The sequence below is a fragment of the Delphinus delphis genome, chromosome 17, assembly GCF_949987515.2.
Source record: "Delphinus delphis chromosome 17, mDelDel1.2, whole genome shotgun sequence".
Lineage (NCBI taxonomy): Eukaryota > Metazoa > Chordata > Mammalia > Artiodactyla > Delphinidae > Delphinus > Delphinus delphis.
In genome coordinates, this window is record NC_082699.1 from 21,748,533 (window position 1) to 21,757,182 (window position 8,650).

Genomic DNA, 8,650 nt, shown 5'->3' on the forward strand with positions numbered 1-8,650 from the left:
CTTTACAACAAATGCTAAAGGAACTTCTCTAGGCAGGAAACAAAAGAGAAGGGAAAGACCTACAATAACAAATCCAAAACAATTAAGAAAATGGGAATACATATCGATAATTACCTTAAATGTAAATGGATTAAATGTTCCAACCAAAACATAGACTGGCTGAATGGATACAAAAACAAGACCTGTATATATGCTGTCTACAAGAGACCACTTCAGACCTAGGGACACATACAGACTGAAAGTGAGGGGTTGGAAAAAGGTATTCCATGCAAATGGAAATCAAAAGAAAGCTGGAGTAGCAATTCTCATATCAGACAAAATAGACTTTAAAACAAAGATTATTATAAGAGACAAAGAAGGACACTACATAATGATCAAGGGATCGATCCAAGAAGAAGATATAACAATTGTATATTTTTATGCGCCCCACATAGGAGCACCTCAATACACAAGGCAAATACTAACAGCCATAAAAGGGGAAATCGACAGTAACATATTCATAGTAGGGGACTTTAACACCCCACTTTCACCAATGGACAGATCATCCAAAATGAAAATAAATAAGGAAACCCAAGCTTTAAATGATACATTAAACAAGATGGACTTAATTGATATTTATAGGACATTCCATCCAAAAACAACACAATACACATTCTTCTCAAGTGCTCATGGAATATTCTCCAGGATAGATCATATTTTGGGTCACAAATCAAGCCTTGATAAATTTAAGAAAATTGAAATCGTATCAACTATCTTTTCCGACAACAACACTATGAGACTAGATATCAATTACAGGAAAAAATCTGTAAAAAATACAAACACATGGAGGCTAAACAATACACTACTTAATAACCAAGAGATCACTGAAGAAACCAAAGAGGAAATTAAGAAATACCTAGAAACAAATGACAATAAAAACACGATGACCCAAAACCTATGGGATGCAGCAAAAGCAGTTCTAAGAGGGAAGTTGATAGCAGTACAATCCTACATTAAGAAACAAGAAACATCTCAAATAAACTACCTAACCTTACACCTAAAGCAATTAGAGAAAGAAGAACAAAAAAACCCCAAAGTTAGCAGAAGGAAAGAAATTATAAAGGTCAAATCAGAAATAAATGAAAATTAATTCAAGGAAACGATAGCAAAGATCAACAAAACTAAAAGCTGATTCTTTGAGAAGATAAACAAAATTGATAAACCATTAGCCAGACTCATCAAGAAAAAAAAGGAGAAGACTCAAACCAATAAATTAAGAAATGAAAAAGGAAAAGTAACAGCTGACACTGCAGAAATACAAAGGATCAAGAGAGATCACTACAAGCAACTCTATGCCAATAAAATGGACCACCTGGAAGAAATGGACAGATTCGTAGAAATGCACAACCTTCTGAGACAGAACCAAGAAGAAAGAGAAAATATGAACAGACCAATCACAAACACTGAAATTGAAACTGTGATTAAAAATCTTCCAACAAACAAAATCCCAGGACCAGATGGCTTCACAGGCGAATTCTATCAAACATTTAGAGAAGAGCTAACGCTTATCCTTCTCAAACTCTTCCAAAATATAGCAGAGGGAGGAAAATGCCCAAACTCATTGTACAGAATCCAACAGCACATTAAAAGGATCATACACCATGATCAAGAGGGATTTATTCAGGAATGCAAGGATTCTTCAATATACGCAAATCAATCAAATCAATATATGCAAATCAATCAATATAAACAAATGGATGGGGGCTTCCCTGGTGGCGCACTGGTGGAGAGTCCGCCTGCTGATGCAGAAGACACGGGTTCGTGCCCCGGTCCAGGAAGATCCCAAGTGCTGCGGAGCAGCTGGGCCCGTGAGCCATGGCTGCTGAGCCTGCACGTCCGGAGCCTGTGCTCCACAATGGGAGAGGCCACAACAGTGAGAGGCCCGCGTACTGCACAAAAAAAAAAAAAAAAAAAAAAAAAATGGATAGAGAAAAACCATATGGTCGTCTCAATAGATGCAGAGAAAGCTTTCGACAAAATTCAACACCCATTTAGATGCAGAAAAAGCTTTCAACAAATTTCAACACCCATTTATGATAAAAGCCTTCCATAAAGTAGGCATAGAGGGAACTTTCCTCAACATAATAAAGGCCATATATGAGCAACCCACAGCCAACATCATCCTCAATGATGAAAAACTGAAACCATTTCCACTAAGTTCAGGCAGAAGACAAGGTTGTCCACTCCCACCACTATTATTCAACATAGTTCTGGAAGTTTTAGCCACAGCAATCAAAGAAGAAAAAGAAATAAAAGGAATCCAAAACGGAAAAGAAGACGTAAAGATGTCATTGTTTGCAGATGACATGATACTATACATACAGAATCCTAAAAATGCTACCAGAAAACTACTAGAGCTAATCAATTAATTTGGTAAAGTTGCAGGATAAAAAATTAGTGCACAGAAATCTCTGGCATTCCTATACACTAATGATGAAAAATCTGAAAGTGAAATTAAAACATTCCCATTTACCATTGCAACAAAAAGAATAAAATATCTAGGAATAAACCTACCTAAGGAAACAAAAGACCTGTATGCAGAAAATTATAAGACACTGATGAAAGAAATAAAGGATGATAAAAATAGATGGAGATATACACCATGTTCTTGGATTGGAAGAATCAACATTGTGAAAATGACTATACTACCCAAAGAAATCTACAGATTCAATGCAATCTCTGTCAAACTACCACTGTTATTTTTCACAGAACTAGGACAAAAAATTTCACAATTTGTATGGAAATACAAAAGACCCCAAATAACAAAACCAATCTTGAGAAAGAAAAATGGAGCTGGAGGAATCAGGTTCCCTGACTTCAGACTATTCTACAAAGCTACAGTCATCAAGATAGTACAGTACTGGCACAAAAACAGAAATATAGATCAATGGAACAGGATAGAAAGCCAAGAATTAAACCCATGCACATATGGTCACCTTCTCTTTGATAAAGGAGGCAAGAATATACAGTACAGAAAAGACAGCCTCTTCAATAAGTGGTGCTGGGAAAACTGGACAGCTACATGTAAAAGAATGAAATTAGAACACTCCCTAACACAATACACAAAAATAAACTCAAAATGGATTAAAGACCTAAATGTAAGGCCAGACGCTATCAAACTCTTTGAGGAAAACATAGGCAGAACACTCTATGACATAAATCACAGCAAGATCCTTTTTGACCCACCTCCTAGAGTAATGGAAATAAAAATAAACAAATGGGAACTAATGAAACTTCAAAGCTTTTGCACAGCAAAGGAAACCATAAACAAGACCAAAAGACAACCCTCAGAATGGGAGAAAATATTTGCAAATGAAGCAACTGACAAAGGATTAATCTCCCAAATTTAGAAGCAGCTCATGCAGCTCAATATCAAAGAAACAAACAACCCAATCCCAAAATGGGAAGAAGACCTAAACAGACATTTCTCCCAAGAAGATATACAGATTGCCAACAAACTCATGAAAGAATGCTCAACATCATTAATCATTAGAGAAATGCAAATCAAAACTACAATGAGATGTCATCTCACACTGGTCAGAATGGCCATCATTAAAAAATCTACAAACAAATGCTGGAGAGGGCGTGGAGAAGAGGGAACTCTCTTGCACTATTGGTGGGAATGTAGATTGATAAAGTCACTGTGGGGAACCGTATTTAGGTCCTTAAAAAACTAAAAATAGAACTACCATATGACCCAACAACCCCACTACTGGGCATATACCCTGAGAAAACCATAATTCAAAATGAGTCATGTACCAAAATATTTATTGCATCTCTATTTACAATAGCCAGGACATGGAAGCAACCTAAGTGTCCATCAACAGATGAATGGATAAAGAAGATGTGGCACATATATACAATGGAATATTACTCTGCCATAAAAAGAAACAAATTTGAGGGGTTTTTTTTGCAGTGAGGTGGATGGACCTAGAGTCTGTTATACAGAGTGACCTATGTCAGAAAGAGAAAAACAAATACCTTATGCTGACACATGTATATGGAATCTAAAAAAAAAAAAAAAAAGGTCATGAAGAACCTAGGGGCAAGATAGGAATAAAGATACAGACCTACTAGAGAATGGACTTGAGGATACAGGGAGGGGGAAGGATAAGGTGGGACAAAGTGACAGAGTGGCGTGGGCATATATAAACTACCAAACGTAAAATAGATAGCTAGTGGGATGCAGCCACATAGCACAGGGAGATCAGCTCAGTGCTCTGTGACCACCTAGAAGGGTGGGATAGGGAGGGTGGGAGGGCAGGAGACACAAGAGGGAAGAGATTTGGGGACATTTGTATATATGTATAACTGATTCACTTTGTTATAAAGCATAAACTAACACACAATTGTAAAGCAATTATACTCCAATAACGATGTTTTAAAAAAACAAAAATATAAAATTTAAAAAGAAGAAAAGAAATGCTACATACCATATGATTCCAACTATATGACATTCTGGAAAAGGCAACCTTGAAGATAATAAAAAGATCAGTGGTTGCCAGGGGTTTGGGGGAAGGAGTGGGGGCAGATGAATAAGTAGAACACATGGGATTTTTAGGGAAATGAAACTATTCTGTTTGGCACTGGAATGTTAGGTACATGACATTTACCTTTGGCAAATCCTGTACAATTGTGTGACACAAAGAATGAACCCTAATGTAAACTGTAGACTTTAGTTAATAATAACAGTATATCAATATTTGTTCATCAGTTATAACATACACACTAATGCAAGATGTTAATAATAGAGAAAACTTGGGAGAAGAGGGATAATATAGAAACTCCCTGTACTCTCTGTTCAATTTTCTTGTAAACCTAAAACTGCTCTAAAAACTAAAGTCTGCTATTAAAAACACAAACAAACAAACAAAAAACCTAATTTGGCACTCTTATTTGTTAAACTGCTAATTGTGCTGTGGGCTTGGAAATCAATATAGCATTGTATAAAGGCACTAAATTCTAAAAGCAAGTCTACAAAATCATAAGTTAACTTTATAGAAAGTTATATTTAAATGATTTGATATTCAAGTTTATATCTATGAAATCAAAATAACTCATACCTAATTCAATGGTTTTTGTGAGAATTAAATACACATCTATGAGAACCAACTTTGAAAACTAATTTATAATAAATGTATATAATTATTTTAAAGTATAAATGTTTAAATGTTCATGTATTTTTTTATTGTTTACATAATTTAGCTATTGTTAAAACTACAAAAGTGGCAGGATCACTGGCTTTAAACTCAACCTCAATTATATGGTGGGAGTAGAGGAATGGATTTTTGTTAGAAATTTAGTAACATTCTTTCGTTTAAAAGCTTGTCCAGAAAAAAAAGCAGTTCAAAAGCTGAGCATTTTTCAGCTAAAAATAGGCATTCACAGACAAAATTAGAAAACCAAAAAAAACCCTCTTGCTTTTTCATGCCATATGGGCGGTGTACATTTTGAACAGCTGTCACTATCAGACTGGATAGTCTGGATGTCCTTGCTAAATCTGATGAACTTTGTATTACATATTCTTCTTCCATAGCAGGTAGGATTGTTAACAGGAATCTGTATTTAAGCTATCAAGATGGAGCAGAGGGCAGGGCAAGAAGTATAGCTACACTAATCACGGCCAAGTGCACAGTGTTGATCTTAAGGATCTCTGAAGAACAGAGTAGGAAGATAGAAATGACAGATAAGGTGGATTTGGACAAACCACCACATTGGCATATTGATGCCCCTGAGGGGACTTTGTTGAACATTTTCATCATTAACTTTTAGCCTCAGACTAAATTCTTCCCCAAGAACAGTCTCAGATTCCCTCTAGCAACTTCATCTCCTGATAACATGCATTTAAGAGGTTAGGACTTAAAAGCAGCTCCTTTCTCTCTTTCTTTCCTTCCTTCTTTCTTTCCTTCTTTCTTTCTTTCTTTCTTTCTTTCTTTCTTTCTTTCTTTTTCTTTCTTTCTCTCTTTCTCTCTTTCTCTCTTTCTCCCTTTCTTTCTTTCTTTCTTTCTTTCTTTCTTTCTTTCTTTCTTTCTTTCTTTCTTTTTCTTTCTTCCTCCCTTTCTCCCTTTCCTTCCTTCCTTCCTTCTCTCTCTCTCTTTCTCTCTTTCTTATTCTTTCTCCCATTTTTCCTTTTCTTCTTTTGAAGTCATTTAATGAGTGTCTTTTTTGTGACAGCCCTGATAACTGCTGAATTTTAAACTGTTAGAGACACAAAGAAATACTGATTGGCAAGTGATAAAACTCTACAGAGAGGCAGAGAGATTATGGGAGCACATGAGAGGAACCAAATCCAGGGAGTAACTGAGTCTTGAAGGACAGAATGAGTTATGGACTTTGAGGGGTGAGGAGAGGGGAGAAAAGGGGAAGAAAAAGACTTCAAGTAGGGAAATAAGTTGTGCAAAAAATTGAAATAAGATTTAGTACATGTCATGCATTTCCAGTACGGCTAGAGAATATGTATAAAGCAGTGGAAAGTCAGAGAAACAGGTCAGTATTAAACACTAAAGTGTCCTGTAACAAGAGAAAGAAGGATGTCAAATCCAATTACAATTATCATAGCAGGGTTTTAGGGAGAGCCAAAGCCCTGTGGGAGTTCAAAAGGGATGATAATAATGGTGATAAGTCAATTCAGGACTTACTCTGTGCAAGACACTATACCTCGAATAAAATACATAATATCTAATATAGTCTTCTTAATAACACCATAAATAATAATAACCACATTATTATCCCTTTTAAAGAACATAAGAAGTTTAGAGATCAGATTTCTTAATTTCCCCACAGTTATAGTGTTAGAGGATTCAAACTCAGGTCTTCCTAACTTCTGAGCTATAGTCGCTAACCACTATATGAACAAGCTTGGAAAATGTATAGCTGTATTCATTTTCACTTGAATACAGATAAACATATTTGTATTCATTTCTAAGTGATTGATAAATGTGTAAATATCCAACAATTGAAAATTTAATAAAAGATTAGAGTTAAGACTAAAATATTTATAAAGCACAGGTACATTGAGATTACAAATCAGCACAACTGATTTAAAAATGATTTAAACATTTATAAAGCATAGATATGAATTACTTAAAAGTAACAATTGTTAGTTTTCCACATTTTGGATCATAAGTATTTCTTGTGAGTTTTCACTGTTTTCTGGAGACTGACTATATTATTGATCCTCTATCTGTATTTTCTGTAAATCATTTTATGTATTAGAAATAAATTTATCATTTTCTAAATCTCATAGGCAATATTTCTTTACATGTTTTACACCTCTGGACCCTACCTCTTTGCACCTTCATCCCCACTGAAATTTTTGTAAAGTCCACTGAAGCTGCTCCTATTTCTGCTCTCATCATTAGTCAGGGATCCATGAGTCGATGAGGCAGCCAAAACCACACATATTTTGAAAAGAGCATATTTTTTTCTCCTTTGGGCCTTACTTGCTCTTGCTTTGATATCCACCTATAGAACAGCAATTTTTGTGTTTGTTAATTCTCAAAACACATGTTATTTTTAAAATTATAAAATTAACGTTATATCACACAAAAATGCCATGTATCATCCTAAAGTATTGATATATAGACTATACCCCAATAGTCACTCCTAACCCTCTTTACAATGTTAATAGACAGTATGTATGTGTTCATACACATACACATACATACAAACACATATTTAGAACATTTTTACTAAAATATTTTATTGTGTAGATATTCCACTATTATTTAAGAGGTTCTTTATTAGAAGATATTTAGATTCAATCCAAGTTTCTCTGATGCAAACAATACTGTAATGAGCATAAAGTGTAGATATGCTTTTGTGGACTTACATGATTGTCTTGGTCAGTTTGGGTTACTATAACAAAGTACCATAGACTGGGTGGTTATAAACAACAAAAATTTATTTCTCACAGTTCTAGAAGCTGGAAGTCCAGATTAGTGTGCCAGAATGGTCAGGTTCTGGTGAGGTTTCTCTTCAGGGTTGTAGACTGCTGATAGCTCATTGTACCCTCACATGGCAGAGAGAGGATGAGGGAGTTCTCTGGGGTCTCTTTATAAGGACACATGTCATTCATGAGGACTCCGACCTCATGACCTAATCAACTCTTAAATGCCCCACCTCCTATTACCATAATTTGGGAGTTAGGATTTCAACAAATGGATTTAGGGGACACACAAGCATCCAGTCTATCACAATGATCATTTCGTTATATTTTTTAAGTTGAATTTTTAGTATCAAAGTGTATGTACATTTTACATTTTGAAGCAACCTTTTACCTTTTAGAGTTTTATGGAGTCCTTGATGAATATGAGTCATCAAATGACTATGGCACTGGAAATACTTATCCTGAAGTGGGTACATTGCAGAGCTTTACAAGCACAAATTTCCAAGGGCTTACTGAGTGGCAGATTTATCTACTTGATATTCAGTAAAACACTGCATCAGAAATAATAGATACATTTTATGGCAAAGAGGTGAGTCAATGGGCACAGAACCATAGTATTTGCTAAATCCACTCTTCTTAGCATATACAGCATCCTGAAAGCAGTCAATCTACTAGAACATGTGAATAGCTTTTTAAAGCCTCTACTTAGGCACCAACTCAGGG